The sequence below is a fragment of the Schistocerca nitens genome, chromosome 10 (genome assembly GCF_023898315.1).
Source record: "Schistocerca nitens isolate TAMUIC-IGC-003100 chromosome 10, iqSchNite1.1, whole genome shotgun sequence".
Classification (NCBI taxonomy): Eukaryota; Metazoa; Arthropoda; class Insecta; order Orthoptera; family Acrididae; genus Schistocerca; species Schistocerca nitens.
Window position 1 is genome coordinate 44,065,343 of NC_064623.1, and position 10,397 is coordinate 44,075,739.

General features: G+C 45.7%; 1 non-coding gene across 1 annotated transcript; it reads right to left on the bottom strand.

Moving 5' to 3' along the window:
* Positions 1 to 48: 48 nt before the first annotated feature.
* Trnap-cgg (transfer RNA proline (anticodon CGG)) lies at positions 49 to 123 on the bottom strand. Its single transcript has one exon. It is a non-coding gene; the product is annotated as a tRNA-Pro (tRNA).
* Between the last annotated feature and the right edge of the window lie 10,274 nt (positions 124 to 10,397).

A 10,397-nucleotide genomic window follows, 5' to 3' on the forward strand; every position in this document is an offset into this window, starting at 1 on the left:
TGTGAAAGAAGAGATACGGTTAGAAACTTCCTGGCAGATTAAAACTGTGTGCCCGACCGAGACTCGAACTCGGGACCTCTGCCTTCCGCGGGCAAGTGCTCTACCAACTGAGCTACCGAAGCACGACTCACGCCCGGTACTCACAGCTTTACTTCTGCCAATACCTCGTCTCCTACCTTCCAAACTTTACAGAAGCTCTCCTTTCTTTCAGGAGTGCTAGTTCTGCAAGGTTCGCAGGAGAGCTTCTGTAAAGTTTGGAAGGTAGGAGACGAGGTACTGGCAGAAGTGAAGCTGTGAGTACCGGGCGTGAGTCGTGCTTCGGTAGCTCAGTTGGTAGAGCACTTGCCCGCGAAAGGCAAAGGTCCCGAGTTCGAGTCTCGGTCGGGCTCACAGTTTTAATCTGCCAGGAAGTTTCATATCAGCGCACACTCCGCTGCAGAGTGAAAATCTCATTCTGGAAACATCCCCCAGGCTGTGGCTAAGCCATGTCTCCGCAATATCCTTTCTTTCAGGAGTGCTAGTTCTGCAAGGTTCGCAGGAGAGCTTCTGTAAAGTTTGGAAGGTAGGAGACGAGGTACTGGCAGAAGTAAAGCTATGAGTACCGGGCGTGAGTCGTGCTTCGGTAGCTCAGTTGGTAGAGCACTTGCCCGCGAAAGGCAAAGGTCCCGAGTTCGAGTCTCGGTCGGGCACACAGTTTTAATCTGCCAGGAAGTTTCATATCAGCGCACACTCCGCTGCAGAGTGAAAATCTCATTCTGAGATACGGTTAGATTCATTTTTGATTGGACCTGTAAAAGACCAAAGCCGGCCGGTGTGGCCGTGCGGTTCTAGGCGCTTCAGTTTGGAACCGCGTGACCGCTACGGTCGCAGGTTCGAATCCTGCCTCGGGCATGGATGTGTGTGATGTCCTTAGGTTAGTTAGGTTTAAGTAGTTCTAAGTTCTAGGGGACTGATGACCACAGATGTTAAGTCCCATAGTGCTCAGAGCCATTTTTTGTAAAAGACCAAAGGCTTTTGAGATCAAAAGGTGGCTTTCAGAAACAGTTAAGATCACGGGAGACATTATTGGCGTTCATCTTTCTTTTGTTTCCAATTCTGTCTTTTTGAAATGGATTTCCTGTGATTTGTGCTCCTCGATAGTTGACAAGTGTGTGTCCGCAGCTCGTGGTCTCGCGGTAGCGTTCTCGCTTCCCGAGCACGGGGTCCCGGGTTCGATTCCCGGCGGGGATTTTCTCTGCCTCGTGATGGCTGGGTGTTGTGTGTTGTCCTTAGGTTAGTTAGGTTTAAGTAGTTCTAAGTTCTGGGGGACTGATGACCATAGCTGTTAAGTCCCATAGTGCTCAGAGCCATTTGACAAGTGTGGTGGCAAAATGAAATTTAATTAATGCAGACGAAACCGTTAGTGACGTTGTTGTTTCCCATGCTGGGCTACGTATTCGAACAGAGAGAGTTTTCGAACTGCCGTTCGAGGTCCCTGCCGGAGCAATCAATGCTGCTCTTCAGCCCTATGGTAGGGTTATATCTAATATTGCAGAAAAATGGTCGGAGCAATGCATGTTTCCGGTTTTGAATGGAGTTAGACAGATTAAGATTGAGCTCTTACGACATATCCCATCTTACTTGAATATTTGTGGCCATCGTGCTCTCATAATTTATGATGGGCAGCCACGGACTTGTGCGTTATGTAACGCCACAGGGCACGTCAGAAGTGAGTGCAGTGGAAGGCGTGTTCCTCAGTTACCGATCCACGAGGCGGCTGTCCCAGGACAAGTTGTTAGCATGCAAGTGACGTACGCTGCCGCGGCAGCTAGTCGGGCCCCCTATCAACAGAATATGGCCGAGCAGGCGGGACCTTCCGACGCGCGCACGGAAACGGGGAGCACCGCGCAGTTGACTAACGATGACAATCAGAATCTGGCCAGTAATGACGTCACTGAGGACGCACCGCGCTTGCCCTCTGAGTCTGACAACTCTTCCAACGAGCGACAAGCTTCATCGATAATACCCGATGTAGACATGGTAGAGTACAAAGCGGTAGTTACACACGAAAGGGCCAACATCCCAGAGGGAACTACAGTGGATGGACATAAAGAGGAAGTGATACAACAAAAAACTGACAACCACACAGATGACAGGACACCACAGACAGGTTCAGGAAACGTCAAAGGGAAAGGGGGGGGGGGGCAAGAAGACGAACCAATGGCACCACCCATCTCACGTGTCGTAGAAACAGCAGTAACGGCCGACTCCGAAATTAACGGAGCTCAAAAATCTTCCGCCACGATGAAGGGACAGGTGACTTCTCCTCGACCTTCATGGAGTCGCCAGGAAGTTCACCAAAGGTTTCACCGACGATTTCACCGAAATCATTAAAAAATAAAAAGGGACGCAGAGCACATCAAGCTGCAGAGAATTTGGCTCCTCCTTTAAGAGAGCGGCCGAGAAAGATACAGGAGACCGAAAGGAAGGACGAAGATACACAAAAGGAAGCGGTCGGCGAGTCTTCGGATCGGAACAAGGGACAAGAACGGGCTGACACGCCACACGGAACATTGGTTATTGTAACACACGAGAAAATTGCCGTGAAGCTATAGATGCAGCGAAGTGAGAACAGAGTGAAATGCGATGGAATGTAGTGTTCACAGAACATGGACCTCTATTACTTCCGGGTTGCCTCATGGTGACATTTCCGTTGTGCGTTACTGCTGCTGCTAAAATTTTAGTTTCGTTTCTTTCTTCAGCTTCTCTTATCTACCCTTGGCGTACTCTGTTATCCACATTTCCAGTTTGTAGAACTGTGCATAGACAGATAATGAGTGCTTGGAACGATCTGGATACTCTTCAGCATAGAACCGCACTGCTGGTCTATTAGTCTCCCAAAACGATGTCCACTTTTTCGAGTGTCATGTACACTGTAAATATCTCAGTACAGTTACCAGCAAGTATCCGCTTCTACAACAGAAGAACACAGACTGATGGGCTTCAACACGAAACATGCCAGAGTTACATGTCCACTTATATGCTATAACTGTGCCGACGTTTGAAGAATCTCTTCTCCTTACGGCGGGACAGTGCTTTGCGGCGTTGTTATCTTCATACTATTTAATCAAGTCCCATAAACAGTATGTTGTTGAATTTGCCTCAAAATCTTCTTTCACATCTCACAGAAAAATTGTATCAGATCCTCAATATATTTATTGATTCTGAGGATATTTCGGGTGGTCTCTCCTAGACGCCTCGCCTTATATACGGGCGGTAAATATGGCACTACTTACACTATGTAATCAAAAGTATCCACAAATACATACGTTTTACATATTAGGTGCATTGTGCTGCCACCTACTGCCAGGTACTCCATATCAGCGACCGCAGTAGTCATTGGACATCATCAGAGAGCATAATGGGGCGCTCCACAGAACTCAGGCACTTCGAACGTGGTCAGGTGATTCGGTGTCCCTTGTGTCATACGTCTGTACGCAAAATTTCCACACTCCCAAACATCCCTAGGTCCACTGTTTCCGATATCATAGTGAAGTGGAAACGTGAAGGGACACGTACAGCACAAAAGCGTGCAGGCCGACCTCGTCTGTTGACTGACAGAGACCGCAGACAGTTCAAGAGGGTCGTAATGTGTAACAGGCAGACGTTTATAAAGACTTTCACACAGGAATTCCAAACTGCATCGGGATCCACGGCAAGTACTGTGACAGTTAGACGGGACGTGAGAATACTTGGATTTCATCGTCGAGTGGCTGTTCATAAGCCACACATCACGACGGTATTTGCCAAGCGACGCCTCGCTTGGTGTAAGGAGCGCTAACATTGGACGATTTAACAGTAGAAAAACGTTGTGTGGAGTGATGAATGACGGTACACATTATGGCTAACCGATGGCAGGGTGTGGGTATGGCGAATGCCCGGTGGACGTCGTCTGCCAGCTTGTGTACTGCCAACAGTGAAATTCAGAGGTGATGGTATTATGGTGTGGTCGTGTTTTTGATGAAGGGGGCTTGCTCCCTTTATTGTTTTGCGTGGCACTATCACAGCACAGGCCTACATTACTGTTTTAAGCACGTTCTTGCTTCCCACTGTTGAATTTGAATTGCCCGCATCTCGTGGTCGTGCGGTGGCGTTCCCGCTTCCCACGCCCGGGTTCCCGGGTTCGATTCCCGGCGGGGTCAGGGATTTTCTCAGCCTCGTGATGGCTGGGTGTTGTGTGTGATGTCCTTAGGTTAGTTAGGTTTAAGTAGTTCTAAGTCCTAGGGGACTGATGACCATAGATGTTAAGTCCCATAGTGCTCAGAGCCATTTGAACCATTTTTGAATTTGAATTCGGGGGTAGGGATTGCATCTTTCAACACTATCGAGCACCTGTTCATAATGCACGGCCTGTGGCGGAGTGGTTACACGACAATAATATCCCCGTAATGGACCGGCCTGCACGGAGTGCTGACGTGAATCATATAGAACACCTTTGGTATGTTTTGGAACGTCGACTTTGTGCCAGGCCTCACTGACCGACATCGATACCTCTCCTCAGTGCAGCACTCCGTGAAGAATGGGCTTCCATTGCCCAAGAAACTTTCCAGCAGCTGATTGTAGGTGTGCCTGCGAGAGTGGAAGCTGTCATCAAGGCTGAGGGTGGGCCAATACCATACTGAATTCCAGCAGTGCCGATGGAGGGCGCCACGAACTTGCAAATCAATTTCAGCCAGTTCCCCGGATACTTTTGATCACAGAGTGTATTACCAGCATGCTGTGCATTCAAAAACACAACATAAAATATAACCAGACCAATTCTTACCAAATGAGGGTTGGCATTTTCTTCCACGGAAGATACCGATTTATTTAATTTGAAAATTTTTGTTTTACTGCATACTGATCTCGACTACGGGTCAGAGATGTAAGTCGCTAAAATAAGTACGTTACAACTGGTATTTTTACTCCAATTGAGTTGGGTTGTTTGGGGAAGGAGACCAGACAGCGAGGTCATCGGTCTCATCGGATTAGGGAAGGACGGGGAAGGAAGTCGGCCGTGCCGTTTCAAAGGAACCATAACGGTATTTGCCCGGAGTGATTTAGGGTTCAAATGGCTCTCACCACTATGGGACTTAACATCTATGGTCATCAGTCCCCTACAACTTAGAACTACTTAAACCTAACTAACCTAAGGACATCACACAACACCCAGCCATCACGAGGCAGAGAAAATCCCTGACCCCGCCGGGAATCGAACCCGGGAACCCGGGCGTGGGAAGCGAGAACGCTACCGCACGACCACGAGATGCGGGCAGTGATTTAGGGAAATCACGGGAAACCTAAATCTAGGATGGTCGGACACGGGATTGAACCGTCATCCTCCCGAATGCGAGTCCAGTGTGCTAGCCACTGCGCCACCTCGCTCGGTCTGAAATCATTCTATTTGGTTGTGGTAACAAACGGATCTCTAGCGTAGCCCGAGGTATGGGTTTGGTTGAAGGCGATAATGTGGTTGTGAAATGGCATAGCCAAGGGATACCAGTGCCAGACAAAATTTGTGGTAATAGATTGACTTGTAACGTTGCCTTCATGTTTATGCTTGCGCCATGTTTAATCGGCCAATTCAGCCGTGCACTAGTTCTAGCGTATCCATTTCAGTTGCTTGTGTCTGAAACGAACCTGCTGTTGAAAGGATCCTATGTTTGCTCCTCCGGCGTGGAGACAGAACTGCAAGCATGTTAGACGGCTGCCCTGGATACTGACACTATAAATGTTGAGGTCGCTGAGGACGCACGAAGTGCCTGCCGTCGCCCTATAAGGCCGTTCGCCACGAGAAGCTTCTGAAATATCGCGAGCGAAACTTGCTACACGAGTCAACAACCTGAGCTTCAAAACCAAAGTGGCGGTCGATAAATAAACCCACAGCAATCTTAGTACTACCACGCGATATAAAAATCCGTGTAAGCAGCTTTGTCTCTGTAACACATAAAACTTGGTCACATGTTACATGGAAACTTTGATTCCAAGTAGTCCATAGTTCTACAACCGCAAGCAACTTGAAAACAGAACGAGGGAAAAACTACTGTGTATATTGAACTTACTGACAGATTGAAACTGTGTGCCGGACCGACACTCATACTCGAGAACTTTGCCTTACGTGTGCAAGTTATCTACCATCTGAGCTACCAAAGCACGTCCTCACAGCTTCAATTTGGCCAGTACCTCGTCTCCTGTGTGCATGGATTCATAGAAGTCTTAAATTCTCTTATCTTCGTGGCCCGTACAAGAAATGTGCTTTGACTCAAGTAGAATCATTCAACAGTCAGCTTCAATTGCCGCTTCTCTAAATTTTCTCAATATTCTTTCGCGAAAAGAACGTCGACTTTCCTCCAGGGATTCCATTCTGAGTTCACAAAACATAATCGAGTGTTGATCGAACCTACCGGTAAGAAATCTGGCAGCCAACCTCTGAATTGCTCCGATGTCTTCTTTTAATCCGAGCTGGTGTGGGTCCGAAACATTCCTGCAGTACTCAGAGATGGGCCGCATTTTTGTCACATATGCGGTATCCTTTACAAGTGAACCATACTTTCCTAAGATTTTCCTAACAAACCGAAGTCCATGAGTCTCCTCGCCTACTCCGTCCTTACGTGCTCTTTGCATTTCGTATCGCTTTTCTGAACGTTACGCGTAGATATCTAATCGCCAGCAGCTGTAGCCGAGCGGTTCTAGTTGCTTCAGTCCGGAACCGCGCGACTACTACGGTCATAGGTTCGAATCCTGCCTCGGTGATGGATATGTGTGATGTCCTTAGGTTAGTTAGGTTTAAGTAGTTCTTAGTCTAGGGGACTGATGACCTCAGATGTTAAGTCCCATAGTGCTTAGAGCCATTTGGACCATTTCTGATATTTAATCGGTATCACTTTGTCAAGCAGAGCACTACTAATGCTGTATAGGAACATTGTGTGATTGTTTCTCCCACTCATCTTCATTACTTTAATTTTTCTTCATTTAGAACTAGCTGCCAATCATCACACCAGCTAGAAATTTTGTCTAAGTCACCTTATATATTCCCACTCACTCAACATGGACACCATCCCGTACATCATAGAATCATCAGCAAACAACCGCAATTTGCTATTCTCCCTGTCCATCAATTCATTTGCAAGTATAGAGGATAAAACTGGTCCTATTTCACTTCCCAGGGGCACTCCTGACAATAACCTCATCTCTGACGAACACTCACCGTCGCCATTTACATACAGGATTCTGTTAGGAAATCTTCGATCCACTCACGTACCTGTGAATTTAATCTGTATACCCGGACCTTCGTTAGTAGTCCACAGTGGGGCACCGTGTCAAACAGAAAATATTTGCTGTTCCAAACAGCAGGTGCATTTCACCCCCTGTAAAAGTTGTATTATATTTACGATATTTTCACCTAGACAAAGCGTTCGGCAAAACAAAATAATGCAATATATTAGAATTTCTCATCACAGTGGGTGTAATCCATAGGGAAGGACTGGTGATACACAGTACGTGTAATAATGAAAAAGGAACACGAAGAATGAAAGACAAAGAAGGAAGAGCTCATATAATCGGGAAGTTAAACAGGGGTAGACCCTACTACACAGTGAAGAAGAGAAGACGGAAATAATACATGAATTCAGGAAATGGATTGAAGTTCGATGTGAAAAACATCAATGTTAAGAATTGTTGATGACCTTACTGTTATCGGTAAAAGCGAGGAAAATGTAGTGGAGATACGGGAAGGAATGAACAGTCATATGAATACAGAATACGGATTGAGACTAAACCAGAGAAACATAAATGTAATGAGAATATAATAGATGAGAGTATTGGGAAATTTCACAGATAATTTGACAAAGTGAAGGAATTCAGTCTTAGAAGCAAAATAACAAATAACGAACAAAGCAGGGAAGACTAGCATACACAAAGAGGATATCCGTTCCAAAGAAGTATACTACTATCAGACACTGACCTTAAATTCAGGAATACATTTTTGATAATCTACATTTACAGCGCAGTATTGTATGATACTGAATCATGGACAACTGGAAAACCGGAACAGAAAAGAATCGAAGAGTTTGAGATTTGGTGCAATAGCAGGTTCCGAAAATTAGGCGACGATAAAAAATCTGGATGTTCTTCGCAGAATTTGCAAAGAAAGCAATAAGTGGAGGGGGAGGGACAGTGTGATAGGAGATGAGTTAAGATATCTGGGAACAGCTTCCATTATACTAAAGGAAGCTATAGAGGGTAAAAACTGCTGAGGAAGGGAGAAAGCAATCGAGGACGTAGGGAGCAAGAGCGTCCCTGGAATGGAAAGGTTGCCATAGGAAAGGATGTATTCGTGAGCACACGAATCGAGCCAGGAAACTGAAGGTATCTGACGTCCCCATCCCTAACCTCCCCCCCCCCCCCAATCAAAAAGAAGCAAATGACTGAATAAAATAAATAGAACCGCAATAGCCTCACTTCAACAACGAGAATAAAGCGCTTGAGACTCGTTCCGTAAGATAAATAATGCCTGTCCTTCGTAGCTAAAAAATCACTTTTCTTTTTTAACAATGTAGGAGCGATGAAGTCGGCTATTTTGGAAATGTTGGCGAAACAAGTACAACTCGAATAATTCAAACGTTAAAAGATTTAAATAAATCCTGGGAGTAGCGCATTTATAAATGAAAGCTTACCTTTTTTTATTAATTCGTGAAAAGCGAATCATGAAACCGTAGCGACTGCCGGATTGGCTTTCCACCCAACTGTATTATTCCTTGGTCTTTAGCAGATGAATAGGACGCCGCAGCAATAATATGAATTCAACATGGACTCCATAATAAATCGCTGAATAAAATATTAAACGTACAAGAACTCCAATGCGATCGAGAAGATTGCTCGCACAATTGTGTCGGAGTGTGTGGAACGTAAAACGGTTAATTCCTTTATTGCTGTGTGCGTGGCACTGTTTTCGTAGACACAGAGGTATGTGCGTTCAGATTAAGCCCAAGGGCAATATTTGAGACACTGATTCCACTACTGGTAACGACCTCTTGTCTCTAGCAGCATTCGTCTTATTTTGTTCGACTGAAACAAGATTTTCAGTCCTGTTCCGTGCAAGCGAATTACAAGTACGTGAGTCAAATTGAATTCACTCATTTGCTTTTACGAGGAACCTCAGGGGAAATGATGAGCTGGATAACGTGTTCGTTTATTATCAAATGATACCTATTTATTCACCTTCCTTCCTGTAAATGTTCCTGAGGGAGGGGGCGGCTGAATCACCTTCTTGTGAAAGCAGTATGGACCAGGCAGTCAAATCTAGCACGCATGTGCTATGCCAAACCTCACAGAATTTCAGTATACTGTTGTGCAAAACGTAAGGAAGAGAGTAACTTCCGCATAATATGTCACTGCTATACGAGGGTTGTCCAGAAAGTAAGTTCGTATCTGTCGCTAAATGGAAACTACAGTGATAACCAAACATTTTATTTGCGAGAGTTCGCTACACTTCCCAGAAACTTCTCTACATTATCGTCGCTCCGACTTAAACATTTATCGAAGCGTTATACCAAATTTCCAACACCATCGTCATTGAAGGCAGCCGCCTGTGCTTTCCGATAATTCTCTACACTGGTGTATAGCGCGTAGCCTGCGTCCAAGTGTTGTCTTAGTATCTAGCGCTTCATGTAAACACAGATGATAGGACGAGCCGATTTGGGCTGCGTTGTGGATGATCGAACACTTCCCATCGAAAAAGATGCACGCGCATCTTCACTGCCCCTGCAGAGTGCGGCTGAGAATTGCCATGAAGAAGGAAGTGCGTGGCAGTTGTGTCAGGTGGGCTGCATTCATTAAGGCGAAGCCTCCAGGCGGGCCCTCCTACTTGTCAGGAGACATTGTTGTTCTAGGCACCTTTACTCGCTCACAGTGCGCTCACAACTGAAAAGAGCGTCTTGATGCGATCGACGGGCATACTAGAGACACTACCCAACATATCGGTGCAAAGCTTTATCAGGTTTTCACTGTGGTGTCGATTTCGCGACCGATCGGAATTTACTTTGTGGACAACCCCCGTATGTCAATGAAATTGGACCTTTCAAAAGAAAGAAATCCTTCGGTAAAGTACAGAAAGTAAAGGAAAGAAATCCGCACTATCACGAAAATAAATGACGGTTTTCTTCGCAGACAATAATTACACTGAAGTCATCGCGATTTCTGACGGTCCACTGGACATTAAAAAGGAGGTACATGATTCTTAATAGCGTGTGTAATCATCATGGACGTCAGTGCATGCTCAGCACCACACTCCCGTGCTGTCTACACTACTGGCCATTAAAATTGTTACACCAATAAGAAATGCAGATGATAAACGGGTATTCATTGGACAAATATATTAT